Below are 21567 nucleotides of genomic sequence, written 5' to 3' on the forward strand. Positions count from 1 at the left end.
GATGATATGGATGACTTAGGGAAGAAGAGATTGCTAGATGTCCCTCCCCTTAGTGGCCGGCCTCTTGGAAGAAAAAGGAGAGAAAATGTTTCACCCAATTTCAACAAGAAAACCCTAAATGAAAATAAAGCTATAAAGTTGAATTTATACTTCATTACAAGTGAGTGGCAAACTTGTAATTAATCCAAGTTTGCCATATTCACCCTAATGGCCGGCCTTCCTTTGTTATTGGGCTAATTTGCCCATTTTGTTTTAGTTGTCATACAACTTAAACATAATGGGCCTTGTGGACCAAAACGCTTTTGGGCCCCGAAACCCAAAACCAACATATAAGCCCAATACGAACATTTCGTATAATTAATTAACTATTTAATTAATCTTGACCATTCTTCAATTAAACCATTTAATTGCTTATCCATTTCATTTGATTTCTTCACACACATCCTTACTCGGTGTACGATCCATTAGGTTCCAATTAACGAGGCAGTGGGCGATTGTTACTCTTAAGGATCGATTGTGAATTGAAACCACATTTCAATTCTCCCTTTATTGATTAGTGTTTGCTAACCATTAGGGCTTCCACAAACCATGAGTGACGCCTAGCAGCATATCATGGTTACCCAAGCTAAGTAGAATTGGTTGGGGAACCTATCCAGTTACAACTACAATGCAATACGGTCCTTCTCTAATACAATACTCTTAATCACATTGTTTAAGTGATAGTTTGTTTCATGTCTACTATCCAATGTGATACTTTCCTATATGATTCCCTTGAATATGATTTGGAACAAACTTCCTAAGTCATATTCATTTGCTTTGGCCAAAGACTTTAGAATCATATCTTAGAGTATTCTCCTTCCACCATGGAAGGTTAGAGATCCCTTGTTATGCATTCATATGCCTACATGACTAGATAGCTTGACCCCAACAATGCCGTGGACACTCCGAGGGAATGTCGTTGACATGATTAAAGATCAAGGACCTAACCATTAGACATCTATGATGCCTCAGGTCAAATGACTACTTTGCATATTGCAACTTTAGAGTTCATACATGACATGTGTGTTCGAACTCTCTATTGATCGTAGTTCAGTGTACTCGATTACTCTTTCGAGCACCTATGTGTTTGTCTTAGTGTCCAACACCAAATGACTTGAGACTAGTCATACTGACGCTTGAGTCAACATAACACATACTAACCTTAGCGGATTGTCAATGCGCAATTGGCAATCTTATGGCTAGGAACGTTTTAGGAATGAACATAAGAGAATGGTCTCGATAATCTAACTCACTTAGATCACTTGTCTCTTAGATCAAATACATCCCTTGGATTCCCTTATTGCTTAAACACATGATACAATAAATAGTGATTAACAATAAGCTTTGCCCTCCATTAAACATATAAAAGTTTAATACATTAAGTATTCCAAAAAGCTATTACATCAAATGAGTGGCTTTGTGGGCATACTTCCAACAATCTCCCACTTGCACTCAAAGCCATCCTCCCATGTATCTAATACCCATCTTATCCATATGACGGTCAAGCTGGATTTGAGACATTGGCTTTGTCAGTGGATCTGCTACGTTATCGGCTGAAGCAACTTTGAGGATGTTGACTTTCCCTTCGGCAGCATATCTTCTAATGATATTAAAGCGTCTGTCAAAATGCTTGTTCTTTTGATGTGCCCTGGGTTCCTTGGCTTGAGCTATCGCCCCACTATTATCATAGTACAAAGTTATTGGTGATGTAATGGTTGGAACCACCCCAAGTTCAGTGATGAACTTCTTCATCCAGAACGCTTCTTTGCCGGCTTCAGCTGCAGCGACATATTCAGCCTCTGTTGTGGAATCAGCAATTACACTTTGTTTCTTGCTCTTCCAACTTACAGCCCCACCATTCAGAGTGAATACATATCCGGAGTTGGAACTTCTATCATCGACGTCAGATTGGAAATCTGCGTCTGTATAGGCTTCCACTCGCAACTCTGCCGCTCCTCCATATACGAGGAACATGTCCTTAGTTCTTCTCAAGTACTTAAGGATCGTCTTGACAGCTGCCCAGTGTTCTGGTCCTGGGTTAGATTGATATCGACTAGTAATGCTCACAGCATATGCGATATCAGGCCTTGTGCATATCATGGCATACATGAGACTTCCTATGGCGGAGGCATAAGGAACAACACTCATTTGCCGTATCTCTTCAGGAGTCTTAGGTTCCATGGACTTAGAAAGGTGAATTCCATGTCTTACAGGAAGAAAACCTTTCTTAGATTGTTCCATCTGGAACCTACTTAGCACCTTATCAATGTACATAGATTGGGATAATCCAATTAATTTTCTGGATCTATCACGATAGAGCTTTATCCCAAGTACATAAGATGCATCTCCCGAATCTTTCATGTGGAAGGTTTTGGACAACCACACTTTTACAGAAGAAAGTACTGCAGTGTCATTCCCGAATAGTAATATGTCATCTACATATAACACTAGGAATACAACTGCATCCCCAACGACCTTTTGATAAACACAATTGTCGTCTTCGTTTTGAGTAAAACCAAACGTTTTGATTTCAGTGTCGAAACGAATGTTCCAGCTCCTGGAAGCATGCTTAAGTCCATAAATGGACCTTTGAAGCTTGCATACCTTAGTCTTTTCAAACTTGGACACAAAACCTTTAGGTTGAGTCATATAGAGCTCTTCCTTTAGGTAGCCGTTCAGAAAGGCCGTCTTCACGTCCATTTGCCAGATCTCATAATCATGGTACGCAACTATAGCAAGCAAAATCAGAATGGACTTAATCATGGCTACAGGAGAGAAGGTTTCTTCATAGTCAATCCCTTCTATTTGCCTATAACCCTTGGCTACGAGTCTAGCCTTATAAGTCTCCACGTTCCCATCAACGCTTATCTTCCTCTTGAAGACCCATTTGTTTCCAACAGGTATTATACCTTCTGGAGGGTCTACAAGAGTCCAGACCTGATTTTGATACATGGAATCCATCTCGGATTTCATGGCCTCTTGCCATCTCTTCGAATCAATGTCGGACATTGCTTCAGTGTAGTCCCTAGGGTCCTCTTTTGTGTCATGTCTAAGCCATACCTCTTAGGTGGCTTACTAACCAGTTCAGATCTACGTGGAGCTAGGGGTTCAGGAACAGGGTTGTCAATATGTCGAGTGCTTGTTTGTGGTTCATTATTAATCTCATTAATTTCCATCTCTTTGCTTATAGTTCTTTTGAGAACGAATTCGTCCTCTAGAAACTTAGCAGTTCTGGCGACAAAGACTTTCTGGTCGTCAGGATGGTAGAACTCATATCCCATAGTTTCTCTAGGATATCCCACAAAATAGCATCTTACTGATCTCGCTTCAAGCTTAGTAGCTTCAAGCTTCTTGATATATGCTTCACAACCCCAAATCTTAACATGATTAAGACTTGGCTTTCTTCCATGCCATATCTCATAGGGCGTTTGTGAAACTGATTTGGAAGGTACTCTATTAAGCAAGTAAGCTGCTGTATATAGAGCGTATCCCCAGAATGTTACTGGTAGATCAGCGGAACTCATCATAGAACGAACCATGTTCATCAAGGTTCGATTTCTCCTTTCAAAAACTCCATTAAGTTGTGGAGTTCCCGGTGGAGTCCACTGTGATATTATTCCACACTCTTTGAGATAATCTAGGAACTCATTACTCAGATATTCACCCCCTCGATCCGATCTTAGGATCTTTATCTGTTTCCCAGTTTGCTTCTCAACTTCATTCTTGAATTCCTTGAACCTTTCAAAGGATTCTGACTTGTACTTTATAAGATACACATAGCCAAACCGAGAGTGATCGTCGGTGAATGTGATATAGTAGGAGAAGCCTCCTCTCGACGTAGTAGACATAGGTCCACATACGTCAGTGTGGATTAACCCTAGAATTTCAGTGGCACGCTCTCATTTTCCAGTAAATGGAGATTTGGTCATCTTCCCTTTCAAGCAACATTCACAAGTACCCATCTGGTCATTACCTAATGGGCGGATATATCCGTCTTTCGACATATTGTGAATCTTATCAAGGTTCACATGTCCAAGTTTAAGATGCCACATCTTTTCTTGGTTAACTTCTTCTCTAGCCCTTTTGGGTTTTGAGGTATTCCCGCCTGCAATACAGTGCATCCCACTATTCGTCTCTAGATGAAAAAGTCCCTCTATCATATTACCATGAGAGATAATACGACCGTTCAAGTATAAAGTGCAACTCATTTTGTCAAACAATACTGAGTGCCCATCTCGTAAAAGCTTAGAGATGGAAATCAAATTCTTTATACATGAAGGAAAATATAAACAATTTTTAAGTTCCAGGACTTCCCCAGAGGGTAGGTTAAGCATGTAGGTGCCTATTGCTTTTGCAGAGATTTTAGTGCCGTTCCCAACTCGCACAACCATCTCCCCATTGCGCAGTGATTTGCTCCCCGCTAGTCCCTGCATCGTATTACAGATATGTTGACTAGCGCCTGAATCAAATATCCAGGAATTGGAGCTCACTGTAAAAGCGCTCTCTATGACAGAAATAGTCTCTTCAAAAGTTCTTGTCATAAGGCTCGCAATGCGCACCCTGTATTTCTTCTTCCAACGTTCATCCTTTCCACAATGAAAGCATGTTCCTTTGGATTTCTTTGCCTTCTTCTTTTGCAACCTTTTCCTTGTGTTTGCATTCTCACTCCCACTGTCCATTTTGAAACCTTTTTCAAATTTACAGCACATGTCAATCATCTTGTTTAAAGAATGATCGAATCTATTCACTTTATAGTTTACAATAAACTTAGTGAAATCATCCGAGAGAGATGCAAGGAAAAAGTCTTGGGCCATTTTCCCATCGATGGAAGTTCCTAAACTTTTAAGATCTTTAAATATCTTTTCCATCTTTTGTCCATGTTCATGGACCGATGTCCCCTTTGCCATTTTGGCATTCATTAGACTACAAACATTTGAGAATCGTACATTACTAGTCTCAATGTCATGCATCTTATGCAAACTTTCAACCATGGCACAAGAAGTGTCCATGTGCTTATGTAGCTTCATAAGTTCCTCACTAAGTGAAGTGAGGATTAAGCATTTGGCTTGTAAGTCATTCTCATAGTGTCTAACATAATTTTGACACTCCTCCTTTGAAGCTAGTTTTGTAGGAGGTACATGAGGAGGGGATTGCTTAAGCACATACAATATGTCTTTCACCTTTGAGACATTCTCAATGTGGCGATACCAAGCAAGGAAACGTTGGCCCTTAAGGCCCCTTTTGTCAAGTATAATGGTGGGTATAATTTTAGGCATGTCGTTAACTACATAACATAACAGAAATCGTATTAGATTGTTTGTTTAAAAATATTTGATTGGGTCTTTGAATCAAATAGTACCACCCACTATTTTTGGCAAATTCCACATCCCTCAATAGAATTCGAGAGTTATATTGAACTCTTAGCGGGGTATGGGAGACTCACCATTACCAAGCCCACCTCACGATGATACAATGTTGATTAGCAAAAATAATGATGAGAGAATAACGCATTATTCATTTACAACCTTTTGTAATTACCCATCCGTTTGGCCTCTAGAGAATGTTGCCTCACGATGATACGATGTCGGCTCCATTGCACTTAGTTTAAGTTATTCCCACCATGCTTAGTTTGTGAAGGGGTTCAAGAATAACCTCACGATGATATGATGTCGGCTATCCTCGTTGCCTACACTCACCTCATTATATGTTTATGGACTCCTCCTGGATGTAAGCACATAATGAGTCACAAACGATTGGAGCCCACCACGGTGGAAGGCCTACGAAGAGATGTTCAAAACATCTCTCGCTTATCAACTTAATATTCGTTTGTCGAGGGAGTAGTTTTGGGCTACATCAAAATCATTTTAATCATATTAAAAGAACTTGGGCCTATCACAACTATTGGTCCAAGTTAATATGAATTTAGTAGTTTATAATACTCCCACTATTTCGAAGAAATAAGTGAGACTATATGGAACTACTAACGAATGCATTGCATCCTCATATGGACTATATAGTCATATTAGGTTTTAGGATGATTATGAACCGATTAATTTGATCCAACACGAGCCTTGTGTTGGACCTTGGGTTTAAGGTAGATAGTTGTTGATTTTAGTTACGCGTTTAATCCAATTAAACCGTTATTTCCTATTGGGCGTTGGATCCAACTATTCCATTTTGCATACATATAAACAAAAGGAATACATGAAATAATAAGAAGGGCTTATGCCCTTTTACAACACAAATGATGGACTTATGTCCATTTACAACAAATTGAATTAATCAAATTACATTCAAATCTACACTACCAAACCCAAACATTCATAATGTAAAGCGGCCAATCACATAGCTCAATTATCGAGGCCTTTGGTTCATAATCACCCTTTTCTCAATTAATCACATTAACTAAGAAAGCAACTTAAACAATTGGTTTTTGGATCCATAGAATTGATTTAAATGGAACTAAATGAAATGAAAATCCAATTCTCATTAAAGAGACAAAACAATTTTGTTCTCATCCTTTTGGGCCAAAAGGAAACTATGACCACAACAATTGGGCCATAATGCAAATACAAAACCTTTTGGGGTCACTTTGTAAAAACACAATAGTCCACAACTTCATGTAATTACAACTAGATCCCAAAATTTTATTAATGTAAAAACATCATTAAAGGATCAAAACAATTCGTCCTTTAGCGTTTTAGGGCCTTAACGTAAAAACGTAAACTTTTGGACCAAAGTGCAAATACACAAAAGTATCAAAACTTTATGTAATTGCATAAAAGACCCCAAAAGTACCCCCACTTGGGGGTGGCCGGTTTTGGAGTGGTAAAGGAGTGTGAAAGGGTTTTATGCAAGTTGATTTTGGTGGGTGAGGTAAAGGTGAAATTGATGGTTTGTAAGAAAATGTTTTGTAAAACATTTATGAGTTTAGACAAACATTAAAGCCAAAATTAATGTTTCACCAATAACTTTCACCCATCAAAATTAACCCAAAACTTTATGAAAAACATAAAACTTTTGAATCAAAACTTCAAACCTTTTTGTTCTTGATAAGAACTTCAAGAACATTTGAAGAACACCATGAAAACTCATAATAGCTCCATGTATGTTTTCATTCACCAAAACTCAATTTTTCACCACTCAAAAGAGGGCTAATATCCTAGGGTACTTAGGGGTTCCAAAAGTCACCTTAAAACCATTTTAACAAGACAAACATGAACCCAAAAAGTCACCCTAAGGATTTGGCCGAATTTCCCAAAATACATGGCACCAAATTTTAGTTCCAATATTCATGCTTAAATGAAATACATCTACAACATTTGAGATGCTAAATTTTCTAGCAAAATTTATATATTCAAAAGCAAGAATAAAGCTTGTAACATTTACAACATTTAAATCACAAATCATGAAAATCACAAAACCCAAAAGGATTCACCATAAACTAGGCCTAGGCTCTGATACCACTTGAAGGAAAAATTTTGTCCTAGCTAAGAACAAGTATGAACATTTGAATACTCATGCAAGCTATTAACACTTTAAAGTAGGCATGCATTAAAAAACAATTCATAAAACCCATGACTTTCAAAGCCTAGTATATGGTGAACCAAAATAAACTCTTTAACAACATTAAAGATAAGTAAAGATTTAGAGTTTCTTTACCCTTGGAGCTCATCCTTGTTTACACAAGGGATTCACCCAAGTGGAGGGCCTTCAAGTCACCTCCAAGCTCCTTGGATCCTCCTTGTGTTTTCCTCCCTTTAGTGCTCCTTTGAAGATTTGAGGAAATGAGGATATGTTCTCCAAAACACCAAAAGTTTGATGTCTCTAAGTCTCTTCACCAAGGATGTATCTTGTGAAGATGATATGGATGACTTAGGGAAGAAGAGATTGCTAGATGTCCCTCCCCTTAGTGGCCGGCCTCTTGGAAGAAAAAGGAGAGAAAATGTTTCACCCAATTTCAACAAGAAAACCCTAAATAAAAATAAAGCTATAAAGTTGAATTTATACTTCATTACAAGTGAGTGGCAAACTTGTAATTAATCCAAGTTTGCCATATTCACCCTAATGGCCGGCCTTCCTTTGTTATTAGGCTAATTTGCCCATTTTGTTTTAGTTGTCATACAACTTAAACATAATGGGCCTTGTGGACCAAAACGCTTTTGGGCCCCGAAACCCAAAACCAACATATAAGCCCAATACGAACATTTCGTATAATTAATTAACTATTTAATTAATCTTGACCATTCTTCAATTAAACCATTTAATTGCTTATCCATTTCATTTGATTTCTTCACATACATCCTTACTCGGTGTACGATCCATTAGGTTCCAATTAACGAGGCAGTGGGCGATTGTTACTCTTAACGATCGATTGTGAATTGAAACCACATTTCAATTCTCCCTTTATTGATTAGTGTTTGCTAACCATTAGGGCTTCCACAAACCATGAGTGACGCCTAGCAGCATATCATGGTTACCCAAGCTAAGTAGAATTGGTTGGAGAACCTATCCAGTTACAACTACAATGCAATACGGTCATTCTCTAATACAATACTCTTAATCACATTGTTTAAGTGATAGTTTGTTTCATGTCTACTATCCAATGTGATACTTTCCTATATGATTCCCTTGAATATGATTTGGAACAAACTTCCTAAGTCATATTCATTTGTTTTGGCCAAAGACTTTAGAATCATATCTTAGAGTATTCTCCTTCCACCATGGAAGGTTAGAGATCCGTTGTTGTGCATTCATATGCCTACATGACTAGATAGCTTGACCCCAACAATGCCGTGGACACTCCGAGGGAATGCCGTTGACATGATTAAAGATCAAGGACCTAACCATTAGACATCTATGATGCCTCAGGTCAAAGGACTACTTTGCATATTGCAACTTTAGAGTTCATACATGACATGTGTGTTCGAACTCTCTATTGATCGTAGTTCAGTGTACTCGATTACTCTTTCGAGCACCTATGTGTTTGTCTTAGTGTCCAACACCAAATGACTTGAGACTAGTCATACTCACGCTTGAGTCAACATAACACATACTAACCTTAGCGGATTGTCAATGCCCAATTGGCAATCCTATGGCTAGGAACGTTTTAGGAATGAACATAAGAGAATGGTCTTGATAATCTAACTCACTTAGATCACTTGTCTCTTAGATCAAATACATCCCTTGGATTCCCTTATTGTTTAAACACATGATACAATAAATAGTGATTAACAATAAGCTTTGCCCTCCATTAAACATATAAAAGTTTAATACATTAAGTATTCCAAAAAGTTATTACATCAAATGAGTGGCTTTGTGGGCATACTTCCAACATTGCATCTGTTTAATGATATGTCTAAGAGGCATAATAGGGATAATATGTAATTGAGTAGCAACCTGTAAGCCTTGGATATTGTTGTACTCGTTTGTCGTTATTTACCTAAAGATATTGCAGCTAGTTTCACTGAGGAGAATGGGACATTGGGTCATATCAATGTTATCAAGCAGTTCATCTGCTTATCACTGTTACACATCTGTGCGTTCACAGTCATGGCTATTTCCCAGCATGACTATTTTATTTTCACCAGCTTGTTATCAAAATTGAATCAGGAATTGTGTAATGGGGTTGGTGTACACCTTGATGTTGTTTTCTTTCCTAATTGCATAGCAAATGACCAGATTTTCCAGCAACCAGGTTGGTGTCACACTCTAACTGATCCTTGTGACAATATATCTTATCAAAGGGTTGTCTTCAATAAGAGGAACAAGTTTAATCAAAGGAATTATACAATATGGTTGATGGAGAGGCCCTGCATTCTCCTCTCTTTCAAGGTATTAGAAGAAAATGGGAAGAGAAAAGGTTTCGGATTTGTTCAGTTTGGTAAAGAGGACTCAGATATGGCAGCTGCTAGTGCTCTCAATGATACAATCAGTAAAGGGAAGAACATGTATGTATCGATATTTGTTCAAAAAAGTAAGAATGATAACAGACTCGTATCTTTTCCAACACTCTGAACCCTACATTATCTCAGGAAGTGGTCTGCTACAAGGTCTGGAACTTGCTACAAATATTACAGAAGCATGTAACAATTGTGTTTTTGGTCAAATTGTTGCTAGTGCAAATTGTTACAACCATGATCAAGCTCTTGGAAGAATATGCTAACTTGAAAGGGCTTCAAGATGGACATTTTAGACAAGAAGAGGAAGTGTTTGCAATACTCAGCCATAAACACATAAATGATCCTCTCAAAATCAAGGAAATCATTTCAATGGTTGCCAACAGTTTAACAAGTCTCCTGAATTTAGAGATTAAGTTCAAGATTTTTTTGCAAGAGGATGGAATAACTATTGCTTCAATCTTATTTTTCTTGGTTTATGGAATACATTTCAATGAGCAATGGAAATCTCGGACAACACCATATGTGACTGTACCTGAGCAGCATTGTGTAAGTCATCATGTTTTCTCTTATGTGATTGGTAAAAGATGGATTTTGGTAGAGCTGGAGTTGCATCATAAGAAAACCGGCAAATGTATTCAGATGCTCACTTTTGGTAGTGAAGAGATTTGTCTTACCGTGAGTGTAAGTTGGCAAAATGAGCTGTTTAAATTTTTGGAACTTGATACTACTCATCCACCTTTGATAGGATTAAAAGCACACCATAAAGTAGCACACAAATGTCCTATTGATTTTCCTTATTAACAATAAGATTTGTCAATTGTAGCATATGAAAATAAGGGTCTTTCCCGCAGAAGATCATTTTATCTAACTACTTAAAATGTCACAAAAACTGGTTGTTGTCCCTACTGACCAGCCACCGAAAAATAATTATTAAACCGACTTACACTTATCTAAATTCTACGAAATTTTATATGCAGATACTAGACACAAAGAGATACACTCACACAAATTTTGGGGATTTTTGGAATTGATTTTCTATTTAAATTAAATCGAACAAAAACAGGACAGAAACAGATATTAAGTAGTTCACAAATTAAGAAAAACGAGTTAGGGGTATTGCTATCCACCACCAAATAATCATGCAAACATGTTATGTTTCATTCAAATTTCTTTTATTTCCTGATGAAGATGCTCAAGTTGGCTCAATGTTAGAACTCAACCTATTACTCTTTCTTACGTAGTATGTTAAGAGAATGGCGTTTTCAACTTAACTTAGTTCCTAGCATGCAATCTAGAATGGCGTGTTCATAGATTTAACAAGAAGAAATCATTAAGAACGAAAAGAGTTTGAGTCATCACAAGGCATCGTAAGTACTAGCGTTGTCTTACTTATCCTAGAAATTGGTTCACATGTTAATCGCAATTAACAAGTACTACTCTAGAATATATGTAGGCCCTCATTCGACAAGGGCAAGCACACACATATTCATAGCATTAGAATCCTAGATATGCTTACTACGTATGCATCCATAGAAAACAAATAAAGAATTCATCAATGAGACAAGTAGTGAACCAATTTTCATCCATTCATAAAAGTAATTCAAACGAAATGTCATAACAAACTTGCAATCATATTCGGGGCTTCAAAACAGCCCCTAACTTCTAAAAATTTAGTTGCACACAATTCTTAAGTTAAAACAAAAGATAGACATGAGTTTGAGAAGATAGAACCGAAAGAAATCGACTAAGGCCTCCTCCTCTTTTCCCTCCTTCCCCAACGCTGCTTTTAAACCAATTATTGCTGCATCATTTTCTTCTCCTTAACTCACCCACTAATAGCCATTTAGTGATGACAATAAGTGAGAGGAAATGTGGTAAAACAATTGTAACTCTTTAGGTAGCCTTTATGCCAATTACTCCCTCTTAATTCTCATCCTTATTTCCATTCCCTTTTATATTTGAATAAGTTTCAGCTTGTTCTTGGCTGCATTAGTTTTGGCTGCTAGATTTATTGGGTTTATTGCTTCCATTGCAGTTACAAACTGCTCAGCCTCTTGGGAACCTTTCAGTGTTAAAACGGCCATAACTTCTTCTAGAAAAATGATATTAATAATCCGCGAAATGCTCCAGAAAATAGACATCCGTAGCTTTCCAAGAATATAAGGCTCATTCTCTAATTCATTCTGAGCTATTCGCAACTTGCTTCCAAAGTCAGCTGATCTGCATAGGCAGTTTTGACGAATTTGTTACTAAAAATCCTACTTGTGCTATTTTTCTTTTATTTGCTTGACAAATCCCACAAAACACAAAAACAAAGTAAATAGCTCAAAAATATAAGGAACTAACTAAGAAAAGACAAGTGAATTTGATGTAAAATATATATAAATATGAGCTTATCAACCTTATGTATTCAAATGCCAACTATACACCTTAACAGAGGTGATGAAGGACATGGTTGAAGCTTTGGGTTTGCTTAGGTCCTCTAAATCTTCCATGTATAATATCGGTGTTGCTTATGACGTTTTAAAGTTCAATGATTTCAATGATTCAAAAGAATGGCAGTTTTCAATATCCTATATAGGCTGGTCCCATCCATTAGCTTATTTCAGAAAATGGAGTTTTATGACAATCAGACATTAGGTGGTCCCGGTATCACTGAAAAAGGCTATGAGATGTGCTTCCTCGAGGGGAAGATGATTGAGAAAGACATCACTCCCATGGTGGCTTCCCTCATTGTGGTGTGGTGAAGGATGGCTACATTCGGAGCAATGAATGGTGTGTTGGACCTAAGAAGAGGATAGTTAATCTTCGACAGTCTCTTCTCAATCAGACTGCTCGTCTTGCTCTTGAGGATATCAAGCTCAGAACCATCTTTAAGGCTATAATTCTTGGCAATGGTCCAATTGCTATAGTAGTTGCATTGGTTGAGAATCTTCTGGCAAGTTCCTTGGGAGTTTGCCCATTTTCTCCATTTGATGATGCTACATGCTTTTTGGCAACTAGCATGGAAATTGAAATGATATTGTGGGTCGAAATTTATGAAGAGGCTACAGGTAACAAGTGCTCACTTACCAAGTTATGGGGAGCTGCCATAACCAGTTCAGGAGTGCTGTCAGGCTTATCTCCTCAAGTTGTGAGCTACCTGCAAATTGTATTTGCAGTCCCTGCAGCTTCCCTTTTGTTGCAAGACTCCTTAGTTTCTGCTCGTTCAAATAAGTTTTTCAATTTTCAACCTTGAGGACAAGGTTGTTCTTCAAGGGGGAAGTATTGTTATGATCCTATATTTCGATCATAATTAGTGATGTAATAGCATACTAAATATAAGTATTAGGGAGTGATTAGTTATTGCCAGCTGGCAATTTGTTTTAGTGGAAACTTATATAAGCTCATGCTTTGGATGTAAAAGGAAGATCAGAATTTACAACAAAGAAATTAAATACAAAAATATTTGGAGCTCTGCTCCTTCATCTCTCCTTCCCTCTTCTTCCATAGCTTTCTTGTGCTACTTGCAGGTTGATTAAGGGAATTGAGAATTGGGTCTTATCAGGTGGAGGCAATGTAAAGGGTGAATCGAGCTCGAGGAGGTGGATTTATGAAGAGCCGGTGGCAAGTGAATGACATTGTTTTGGGGAGGTGGGTTACTTTGTGATCATGCGGTTAGGTTCAGTTAGGGTTTTGGATTTTGGTTTATTTGATGTTGCACAAAGAGAGAGGAGAGAGAAGAGTGATTAATAAACACAAAGCAATACATGAAATAAAATGGGCCTCCATTTGGTTTTGGACTCATCGCATTTTTTAGTTTGTAATAGAAAATTCAACTCGATCAACAAAGTTTATAACTACCAATTTGACTAGCGAATTAGATGTCCGGTGTAATGCACTGAGCTTAATACAATAAAGCACTAATTGCATTTCGGTATGGAACTTCAAACTTCAAAACCTTTTCTTCATCCCTTTAGGACGGAAATGATCTCGTTTAGCATTTAGCGTTCGAACGACCATAATTGTCTTATCAAACCCGCACAAGGCACACTCCCAAATAGTTGTATTTACCTTTAGGGAATGTCGCAGTATCTTGGAAATCTGCAAAATAGACCTTAGTTGCGAAATCCTTGAATCTTTCCAAGCTAAACAGACCTCACTACGTCACACGTGAGATATATGGTTGAGAGCTCGTGTCGAGCATATTCGAAATACCTGTAGATTTAATCCATAAAAAAAAAAGTTAACACCAAGCATATTCCGCCCTTCTCACATCAGCAAAGATTGAAGTCAAGTTAATCTTATCCCAAGACAACCTTGTCAACCTCTTCACGTAGTCATAGTCGAAGTCAACCATCCAGAAACTCGTTTCGAGGAATTGGTATGCTTAACTATCTCATTTGCAACACTTGTAGTTCTCATGAGGAGTTTTGTTGAACTTAAGGTAGTATCATGAAGTATACTTACTTGACCTTAATGTACCCTTTTTTCCTTAGACCATAAGCATTTTCCCACTGGATTTTTGCTACCTGACGAGGTTTTAACGAGACACCTATCCTAAGTTGGTCATACTCTTATGTGCATTTTCTAGTGCTTATGTCCTGAAGATGTTAAGTATCAACATGTTGCATTAACTAATCTTTTCTCCTCAGACTATGCGTTAAGCTCATTAGGTTTTACCATAACCAAATTTTTGTGAGACTTACTCCTAGATGCAATCCCCATTAGAGACTCGTGTTTGCTATTTCTGTTGACCAGACGAGACGACTTCATCAATTGCTTCTACATTTGCTTAAAGATCTAATGCGACATCTACTTGAGTATTTACACTTGTGGTTGTGTAAATCATTAATAGATTGTATTTATGATAGTATAAGATTTTATCCCCTTATGATCGTATTACTTGTAAGGCAAAGAATCTTATCATGTGTATTATAAATAAAGATACAAGGCATGAAAAATAACATACATGAAATTCCTCAAGCCCTTTTCTATCTTTCTTTGCCGCACTCTCTCTCTCCCTTTAACAATGTAGACCACAACACTAAATTTACTATTAATCCATCAACAATCATATTTGTCTCTCTCTGTATACGTGATTAATAGAAAATGAGGAAACTGATGAATGAGATGTCAGAAGTATTCTAACATAGTCTTGATTCGTCGAGGTATTCGAATTTGATTATGAATTGATTCATGTTGTTTTCTATTCAAATTTCAGTTTTTCTTAGTCAAATGTACAGAAAGTTGAATTCAACTAACCAGGATGAGTACTTCATTTAAAATTACATCTCCGGATAGAAATTAGAACATAAGGTTATTTTAAGTAGATGTCTATTTATAAGAAATGAATTTGCAATGAATGAGTATCATTTTATTTATGCTTTTAATAACAATGTAGGTGGATCCCATCGATTTTGGGAATAACATACATGAAAAATGAATTTTTAAGTATGGAATAACAATGAAAATTATTAATGCGTTCTATGTCCATTCTTTCTCACTCATCCTCGACTTTTTTGATATACATTTCTTCTCGTCGGTTACAAATAATTAAACATGCGCCTAAAAGTGAGAGGAATATCATCACAAAGTTGGCACAACAAAGAATGAGAAAAAAACTCGAGTTATTTAAGATTTGAGGCAACTAACTTAAGAAAAGCACGTGTCATAAGAAAAGCGTGTGACAGGACACATAAATTGTGTTAGGATCCAGGATATTCCTCAATAATTCACACTTTTATTTGATATTTTTTTTTATAATTAGTATCCGTTTAATGATTCCATTTTTAAATATGCCCTATTTAAAATAAAAATAATATTATTCAATGCAATTGTGGCCGCTGCTCATGTCAATAAATTTGAATGATCAAATGGTCAAGCATAGAGACGAAAGCAATTTGGTCACTAAAAGACATTTGCTATACGTTTTCATACGAAAGACTATTTGAATTTTTTATTTTTTTAATATAACAAGGTGTCTATGTAAAAGGTTGAGGAATAAATTAATATCGAATTCATCGTCCAGACATTCAAATTTTTTTTTTTATTTTTTATTTTTTGAACAAACGATGATCTACACTAAATGGATGAGTGATTTGGTTAAGCTTCACAATGAATTAGCAATAATATGGTTTAAATTCGTGTTTGACAAGAATCAAACCTAACACTTATAACTTACAAGTGAAGAAAAATATTACTGAACTGTAGTACTAAGTGACATATATTTAAATCTAAGACTTCTCAATTACAAATAAAATAAAATAAAATATTATTACACAAACTTAAAACTTGTTCTAACAATGTCTCGCGACTGTGCGGTGGTTGATGGAAGGGTAGAGATTGGAAAGAAAAAGAAAAATGATTGGAGCAATAATGTGATCGACACCCATAGCTTATAGGACCGTATCATACTATATTTGGTAGCTGAATTTAATGAATGAATTATTGCCATAAATAAAATAAATATAAATAATAAGGGCAAGCATCCGAACCCACGCTTGGGGGGATTGCATCCTCCCTATCGAAATAGGATACTATCAGAAATTTCAGGATAATTTTATCATGTCCGTTTATCTGTTATTTTATGATAATAGTTATTTGAATTTTTTTATTCAAAATTAAACACAAACCATTCGTGTAAAGATTAATTATACAATATACAATAAACAAACATAATGAAGATGAAGTGATCTTTGGAATACTCCAAGAGAATCGGAGAGAATTCTCATCCCTCGCTTACCTACCAAACTGACTCAATTGCCCCTTTACGCCACCTAAATTTCCCTTCTGGATACCCATGTGACCCACTGACCCCTCTCTCTATTTCATACTTACCAATCTACCTCTTTCTCTCGAGAATGACTTATGTCAAAATGTATACAGATGATACATTACGTGTTTTTATGTAAGTGATGAAATTTTTTATTTTTTAAATTATTAACTTTTTAACACATATATTTCATCATTTGTATAATAACACATGATATAGCAACCGTGTGCCAATCACATTGAAAAATATCTCCACCCGCAACTATCCACCTAACTGTTTTGGAGTTGTTGGAAGTCCTCCTCCCCTCCAAAAAGCTTATATAAACTCCTTGAAACCAACACCTCATTCTCAGAGCCTACTCGCCAAACTCCTAGATATTCCAGTTTTCAGACGGTAGGAGAGAGAAACAGGAAGAGTAGGAGAGACAAGAACAATGGCTCTTACAAACCCAGCAACCCTGTCCTCCAAATCAATCTTCAACACTCACTCTCTCTCCCCTCCCACCCCTCAATCTCACCAACCCATTTTCTCCCCATTCCCTTCCAAAAAAAAGACCCTCCACCCCATCTGCGCCGCCGACTCCGGTAAGTCTTCCGTAGTGGCCAAGAAGCCTCCCAAGTCGACTTCGGCGCCCACGAAGCCTCTTTCCGGCAAATGGAGCTTGGACAGCTGGAAATCCAAGAAGGCCATGCAGCTTCCGGAATAGCCAGATGTGAACAAGCTAGAGACAGTACTCAAGACCATCGAGTCTTTTCCTCCGATTGTGTTCGCCGGAGAGGCCAGGCACTTGGAGGAGAAGCTAGCTGAGGCAGCCGTGGGCAATGCTTTTCTCTTGCAGGGCGGCGACTGCGCTGAGAGCTTCAAGGAGTTTAGCGCCAACAACATTAGGGACACCTTCAGAATTATGCTTCAGATGGGCGTTGTTCTGATGTTTGGATGACAAATGCCTGTTATCAAGGTAGTGTTTTTAATGATTTCATATGGGTTTTTGACAAATCTTTGATTTTTGTTTAGCAACTACTTTCAGTAACTGGAAACGAAATGGACATCAAACGTCATTTAGTTTTTGTTTTGATTAATTTTGAAGGGTGTTGAATGTGGCGTTTGTTGATTTAGGTGGGAAGAATGGCGGGCCAGTTCGCGAAGCCAAGATCAGCGGAGTTTGAGGAGAAGGATGGGGTAAAGTTGCCAGTTTACAAAGGGGATAATATCAATGGTGATGCTTTTGATGAGAAAAATAGAAATCCAGACCCCCAGAGGTTGATAAGAGCTTATTCCCAGTCTGCGACGACCTTGAACCTTCTTCGGGCCTTTGCCATTGTAGGGTATGCTGCTATGCAAAGGGTTACTCAATGGAATATGGATTTCGCTGAGCACAGCGAGCATGGAGAGGTGTGCACTCAACCCACATTTTCAAACTTTATATCCATATCAATGTTACTTTACAGGACTAAATGAAATGCTAGAAAATGTGCTTGAATATTTATACAAACCTATTAGATTTTTTGAAGAAAACTAGTACAAAAACGGAATTTAGACGCATAGGAGTTCCAAAGATAAATCAAATTTGAATATCTGACTGGAGTGTCAATTCGCTTATTTGCATTGTTACTTTGATTCAACAGGTACCAGGAACTGGCTAGCAGGGTTGACGAGGCCTTAGGGTTCATGAATGCTGCTGGACTTACAGTTGACCATCCTATCATGACAACAACTGATTTCTGGACATCCCACGAATGTCTGCATCTACCCTATGAGCAATCACTCACAAGATTGGATTCTACTTCCGGTCTGTACTATGATTGCTCTGCCCACATGCTGTGGGTTGGTAAGCGTACCCGGCAACTGGATGGTGCCCATGTAGAGTTCCTAAGAGGACTTGCCAATCCCATCGGCATCAAGGTAGGCTTTTGTGAACTCCCGGCTAATTTGAGTGTTATTAGTGGCTTCACATGGTGTGTGTACACTGATAGATCAAACTTGTCGTTGTTGAGTGACTAAATGTGTCAGTAATTTAAGCTGTGGGTTCATTTTTTCCGTAACGTTGTGTTAAATGGCTTACAATGATATACTTGTGATGCAGGTAAGCAATAAAATGGACCCAAAGGATCTTGTTAACATCATCGAAATCCTGAACCCGAGTAACAAGCCAGGAAGGATCACAATCATTGCTAGAATAGGTGCTGAGAACATGAAAGTCAAGCTTCCTCATTTGATTAGGGCTGTCCACCAAGCAGGGCAGATTGTGACATGGGTCTCTGATCCAATGCATGGAAACACTATCCAGGCACCCTGTGGACTCAAAACACGTCCATTTGATTCTATCTTGGTATAATTTCTCTACCTATTTCTTTTCGAAACATGAAACGGAAAAATCTCTTGGTATTTCCCTTTCTAATAGTTGGCTATAGGTAGTAGATTGATTGCTTAATCTTGTTGCACCACCTGCACATATAAATCAACGTACCAATACTGCAACTACATATTCTTACAGTCGGCATCATTTTTCCATGCCATGTCATTAGTATCTAAGAAATGTCTGGTAGACTGAAAAGTGCTCATAATCCTGTGGTGGCAATTCATTGTTGCTAGCGTCTAGAGACTCAACCAATATGTCGGTTTTCTACTAGACGTAAAAGTTATTATATGCAACATTGTATGCCTTGTGTATTCTACATCATTTAATCTTCGCCATGGTTGGTTTATTGTATTTGTTTGCAGGCCGAGGTGCGAGCATTCTTTGATGTGCACGAACAAGAAGGGAGCCACCCAGGAGGAATTCATTTAGAGATGACTGGGCAGAATGTGACAGAGTGCATTGGAGGCTCTCGAACAGTGACTTTGGACGATCTGAGCTCACGATACCACACGCACTGTGACCCGAGGCTCAATGCTTCTCAGGCTCTTGAGCTATCCTTCATCATTGCAGAACGACTTAGGAAGAAAAGGATGGGAACTCAAAGTTTGCTCTCGTTAGGTGGCCTCTGAACATAACTTCCAAAATCCTCCCTGCATTATTTCAAATGGTTCGGAAACTTGGTGTATTCGGTAGAAAATAAAACTTGATGTATTTCGAAACTCCTCACGTGAGTCATGATCGATATAGAATTCCTCGGTCGCATTCGTGTAATCAATTTTGTGAGAGGAATTATTATATGCAAGAACCTGTTCCTCATATAATCGATGTATACAATTCCTCACGTGAGTCACGTGACCTACTCATCTTATTGTTCGTTTTATTTTATTTTTCATTTTTTGGTGTAAGGTGAATGATTTTGTTGACTTGGTACGCAAATCGCAATCTTTCTAGATCTAGATATTATTTTAGGGTGCATTTGTTTGACCTCGTTAAGTTTCATTGGATTGACTAGGATTACTAGTCAGTGTAATCCCATGTTTGTTTCTTGCATGGACTAATTTAATTGAGACTAGCAGGGACTCACTCCGAGTATACGCTTCATTAACTGGTCTTAGCTAAAGACCCCAAAATCAAGCGGACTACTAAGACCTTCACCCCTCCCATCTATGTCTTCTTCTTCGCTTCACCCCTCCCCCACACTTCGCTCCACTTCGACAGAGACTCCACGGTTGGATCGATATCACGGCTCTTGTGGCCTCGTCGCGCTGGATCTAGGTTCGCCGACTGCCTCAACGTGTTGAATATGTTGAAATATTCAACAATCTAGCTGTTAGGGTTTCCTTTATTCTAGGGTTTATCCCTTTGTTCTAGGGTTAATCCTGGACGTGCAAATAACCCTCCTTGACTTGAGGGACAAGTTGTTTTTTTTCTGTTTTCAATCTAGTCACTCACCACAATTTTAGGTCCTGAATAGTTGTGGGTTGTTATTTGTTTTCCCGTTCGATGTAAGGCTATTTAATAGTCGAAGATGTTTGCTTCAGTTGAATAAGATTTTCTCCCAAGCATATCTGTATTTTTCATATTATGTATTCTCAAAGCTCCAGTAACCTAGTTCAGTTTCAACATCTGGTATCAGAGCCCCATCACGGGGCCTGACCAAACTGGTTGTTAGCGTGAGAAAACACAACTATGATGTCTGAGAACAGCTTTGTACAACCGGTTATTCCAAGGTTCGATGGGCACTATGATCATTGGAGTATGCTTATGGAGAACTTTCTGCGTTCCAAAGAATATTGGAACCTGGTGGAGACAGAAATCACTGCAGCAGCAGGAGGAGCTGAATCTAATGACCTGCAGAAGAAGGCGCTGGAGGAGCAGAAACTGAAAGACTTGAAGGCCAAGAACTATCTGTTACAGGCCATTGATTGTTCAATCTTAAAGACGATCTTGAAAAAGGACACAGCTAAGGATATATGGGACTCCTTGAAGCAGAAGTATCAGGGAACAACACGTGTGAAACGTGCTTAACTGCAGGCCCTTCGAAAGGATTTTGAACTACTGCATATGAAGGCTGGGGAAGCTGTCAATGACTACTTTGGAATGATGCTCACTATAGCTAATAAGATGAGACTTCATGGAGAACGAATGGAGGATGTGGTGATTATTGAAAAAATCTTGAGGTCCATGACTTCAAAATACGACTATGTTGTTTGCTCGATTGAAGAGTCGAATGACTTGGATGCATTATCCATTGATGAACTCCAGAGTAGCCTTCTTGTGCATGAACAAAGAGTCAGTCGACAAGTTGTGGATGAACAAGCCCTCCAAGTCACCTCAAGAGGTCAACAAGAAGGAAGAAGTGGCGGTCGTGGCCCCTATCGAGGAAGAGGGAGAGGAAGAGGTAGATCTGGGTTCGACAAATCTATCATCGAATGCTACAATTGTCATGGCCTAGGGCACTTCTAGTGGGAATGTCCAAAGAAAGCTGGGGATTCACAAGCGAATTTTGCATA

General features: G+C 38.1%; 1 pseudogene; it reads left to right on the plus strand.

The window, feature by feature from the left end:
* Positions 1-17061: 17061 nt before the first annotated feature.
* On the plus strand, positions 17062-19915 carry LOC126628179 (phospho-2-dehydro-3-deoxyheptonate aldolase 2, chloroplastic-like; annotated as a pseudogene).
* The last annotated feature ends 1652 nt before the right edge of the window (positions 19916-21567 follow it).

Source organism: Malus sylvestris, chromosome 1 (assembly GCF_916048215.2).
Source record: "Malus sylvestris chromosome 1, drMalSylv7.2, whole genome shotgun sequence".
Taxonomy (NCBI): domain Eukaryota; kingdom Viridiplantae; phylum Streptophyta; class Magnoliopsida; order Rosales; family Rosaceae; genus Malus; species Malus sylvestris.